Below are 4,507 nucleotides of genomic sequence, written 5' to 3'. Positions count from 1 at the left end.
TTGTTGAATGTTTACTTCGTTAAACAGAGTATGGGTGAACAGAATATAAACTGAATCCAAATTTTGTACAATTAAATAATTTTATGGCCCTTTTTGTTGTTCATCAGCTTTAAGATGTCACTTTTGCTAAGAAGATTAGAAAGAAATAAATGTGGCCCTTCTTGTTGGAAATGAGCTACTCCATGGCTAAAAAAGTTACTAATGGAATGAAGTGTTTGTGGCATCAAGTCAGAGAAAAGATTTGATGTAATGAAGTTAGATATTAGCTCAATGGCTTCCATCAGGAGCTTTGTCTCAGCATACAAGTCCTTGGACCTTCCGCAAAATCCTCCCATGTAATCTACGTTATAATGAGCCAGTTTCATCACTCCTGATACGACACGTCAGCAGGTAAGTAGACCCTTTTTGAAAAAATGTCTAGTCTGTGGCTTGAATCCGGGTTATTATGATATAAACCCCAACATTTATACCACTAAACTAAAGGATACTTTGTACATTGATTACCGAAACTAATATATATTTATGAAGGATTTTTTATAGTGGATCCCACACATAACTGTAATGTTTCAATACTCACGTGTAACTTTGATCATCGAAACCTATTTAGTAAAATCCGCACTTTGGCCCAATAAAACCTATAAGTGGGCTAAATCTCTTTTGTATGTATCTAGGATTTTTATAGTACTCTGTCTCCACCGATAAACCGAAGCGTTACCCTTTTAGCTTATCAAAAAAAATTCTGAAACTTTTCATCTTCACCTCTCTATATCTCCAACGATCAGTTATGGTACCGTTTCACCTCTGAAACGATCCGTCTCAGTATATATAATTCCTCAAACAAACCTTGAGACCCATATCTCTTATTAAATTACTCCTAAATTGAACTGTCGCCGCATTTAGCCAACCTTCGAAGATGTCAGCCTCCAATGTTATTGTTGCTTAATCGGTCGTTGTCCTCGCCACCTTTCTCCGCCTAGAACATAGTACCCATGAAAAGGTATTAACAATTTGACTTTCTATGGAATACTATATACCATATTTGTTTAATCAATATTCAAGCTATCAGTTTTAATACTTTAAGCGTATGTTTCTCTGGGCAGAATTCCGAGATCCACGGTTCTATCCCAGTTCGTGTGAATCACTACCATCCATCGTTACGATAGGGGGTCGATCGTGAAAGTTGATTGATCGCTTTGAAGTTGTCCGATTAACTAATATGATGTAAACTCTGTTCTGATGGGCTATAACGGAAAGTTATTTGGTTGCTAGGACTAACAGAGGCTGCAAGGTTGGGTACGTCTCAGGCGGAGTTGAAGGACGGTACAACTAGAGCGCTTATTGTCTGGTTTTGTCGTGCCAACGTGCTATGGAACTTAAGCCTTCCTAGGAGAATCCAGATCACTTCGAAACGTCGGCTGTCATTTTCAACAGGTACCACCAAGATGTAAATTTTTTTATGTTTGTGGTGTGGTTCGACTCAAAATTTAAACTTTTGCTGATGAAATAATGATTTTGTGGATGCATGTCAATTAGATTTATGAGGCTACAAACTGTTCACTGTACATTGGCAGGGAAAAAATGGCTATGTATGGTTCAGTTGTAACACCGGTGTGGTGCAATGGGGATGGACATGGTAACAAAAGGTGTGCATAATGTTATTGAGTTCCTCAGCGATGATTCCCCTGACATGGATGTGATCGGAATCTCTGGTGAGTTCCTTTTGTATGTTATTGGTTTGATTTTAAAACAATGTCTTTTAGCTTAGTGTCATTTTGAGACTTAAAAACTTGAAATTTATTGGTCAGATAACTTCTTCTCCTACATTAACAAACCTGCTGCGGTGAACTGCATCGAGGGACATGGCAATAATTAGAAGAGACATAGGGAACAAGGTGTTGAAAACGAGTGTGTCTGGCTTGGTGGAGCTCAATATACTCAAGAACCTCACCATCTATGTTGTTGCAGGCTCTCTAGGTCGATTCAAATCTCATGCCAGCAACATAGTGTTTGATGTATTCATAGCTACTTGCCAAGATCCAGCCCAAAACAAGGAGAGCTCTCAAATTGATGGAAGCCATTGATAGCAATCACTGTACCTTCACTATCTCCACCATCACTGAAGATACCATCATAGAGAACCATGGCAAGGTTGTCTAATTTTATTTGTCATCACGTTCATGTATTTCAGGAGCACAGTGAGAACATTCTTCCAAGCAGTGAAGGTGACGTAGGATTGGCAGCATCATCGGGTCCGTCTGTTTTGGGAGACAAGGTCGATGAGGAATGTGTTGCAGCAGATCCTCCAGAGATTTCAGACGCTCAGAACAACCGCAAGCGCTGCCGTGAGTGATTGGAAATATCTATTATCTTCCTATCAGCCCGTCAACGTCTTTTCTATGCATTTTTAAAAACTGGTATTATCTTTGTTTTCCATCATAAACTTTGGATATTTTTTCCCTTGCATGTTTTCTCTGTTCGGAGATTTTATTTCTATTTTGGATTATTAACGTCGACGGGTTCTAACTCATACAAGATTTGTCAGTGGTGTATTTTTTTGGTTTACCTATTTCTGACATTTTTTTGTCCACCATAAACTATTTTTAACAAAGTCGAGTAAAACTCTAAAAATAAATAATTTTGCAACCGTATAATTTTATAAATTTTTCTAGAGTTATTATTATTTTTTTTAAAAAAATAGTCTATTACAATTCTATATTTTTGAAATTAATTTAGGTAAAATAAGAAAATAATTTAATTTATTGTTCGATAAATTGTTTAATTTTTTGAATTCAAATTTTATATTTTGTTCCTTACACTATTTGTTTTATATACTAACAACTACCTAAGTAAATACTAAACAACTTCATAAACTTTATCTTTTGAACATGAAAGCGCTAATAACGATAATGGTCGATCAAATCATTACGAAAATAATGCATATGAATTCGCCGGTCATTCTTATATCAACTTAATCAAACTGTGTGACTTCCAAAGGTTATGTTCATCACAATTATATACAACACGGAAAAACAAAAGTGGAAAAAAATAAACGACAAAGTCCCGTACACAAAACTACACAACGATCAATAACTTATCCGGCTCCGCGCTTGCGCGGGGCTATACTCCTAGTGTTTATAATTTTATTGTTAAATCACTTTCTTTGAGTTGTAATATTCGCAATTATGCTTGAATAATTGAATTAGTGAATGTCAATGCGTATCGTTTATGAAGCAATACTTGCAGTTTGCAACCAATCATGGGGAGCTTGCGTCATATTTGTTGACATGAGGGTCTGGGTCCGTGCAGCCCCTCCCATTAGGCCAGCTTGGATTCTTGTACAATATTATGGCTCAAGCTTCTGGATCTTCATGCGTTTACGCAAGTGCCTCTGTTTTTGTAATAAAACCATAATGGCAAGATTTAGTATGAACGGCTCCAGATATGTGCAGTAGTAAGTAAATAAAATAAAAAGCAAAAGAGTGCCCACACGCAGGATCGAACTACGGACCTTCAGTTTACAAGACTGACGCTCTACCACTGAGCTATACGGGCCAACTGAAATCTTATATTTAGGTTCAGTATATATCTAAATATATGTATGTCTACACTACCAGTGTTTGCCCTTTCTGAGATGTCGTTTAAACCTTCTTACGAGCTAATTAATAAACATATCCATACTGGCATTTCACAATATTCTGGAAAGCTACGGTGAATTTGACGATTACAGACTATTCAATGTGATTAATTGTGATGTGAGTTAAAGTTGTAATGTTGTAATGTTGTAATGTTTTCTTTCAAAGTTGTATTGTTCTTTTAATATGAAAATCGTGATTTTCAACATATATAGTTATATAAACTAATAATATAGAGTGATAAAAACAATTAAAAATTGTTAAGAAAATAGATGAATATATAGGATCGAGATTTAATCTTTTTTTAACTAAATAAATCGCATGTATCTTTAATAGTTATGTGCGATTTTTAAATATTGGAATATAGTCGCATGAGATAGTTTTGCAACACCTAAAAAAATATGTGAATTTAATAGATATATTTTCCAGACACTTACTAAAAAATAGAATAAAATTTGGTACTCCAAAAGCTTTTGCTAGTTACCAAAGTACCCCAAAGCTTTTGCTATTTAGTGAAGTAACCTATAATGTTCCTTTTTTTTTTGATCAAACCCATAATGTTCCCTATTTACTAAAGCATCCATACATTTTGTTATTTACAGAGCTTTGGCTATTTACTCAAATAACCAATAGTTTTGCTATTTACCAAAGTATCCTACATATTTCTCTATTCATTGAAGTACCCCGTGGCTTTTGCTATTTATGAAATACCCCAGAAGTTTTGCTATTTACCAAAATATAAGAGGTTTCGTTATTTACCGTAGTACTGTGTAGCTTACCTTATTTATGGATATATACCAGATATATCGCTACTTACAGGAATACTTACACAACAGAAGTTAGTATGTATACAATTTATGAACTCTACCAAAAAA

At 35.1% G+C, this 4,507-nt stretch overlaps 1 non-coding gene across 1 annotated transcript; it reads right to left on the bottom strand.

Annotated features, from left to right (window-relative positions):
- Window positions 1-3,480: 3,480 nt before the first annotated feature.
- Window positions 3,481-3,552, bottom strand: TRNAT-UGU. Its single transcript has one exon. It is a non-coding gene; the product is annotated as a tRNA-Thr (tRNA).
- Window positions 3,553-4,507: the final 955 nt, after the last annotated feature.

This window comes from Brassica napus, chromosome C3 (assembly GCF_020379485.1).
Source record: "Brassica napus cultivar Da-Ae chromosome C3, Da-Ae, whole genome shotgun sequence".
NCBI classification, from domain to species: domain Eukaryota; kingdom Viridiplantae; phylum Streptophyta; class Magnoliopsida; order Brassicales; family Brassicaceae; genus Brassica; species Brassica napus.
This window is presented reverse-complemented; position numbering and strand designations above follow the sequence as displayed.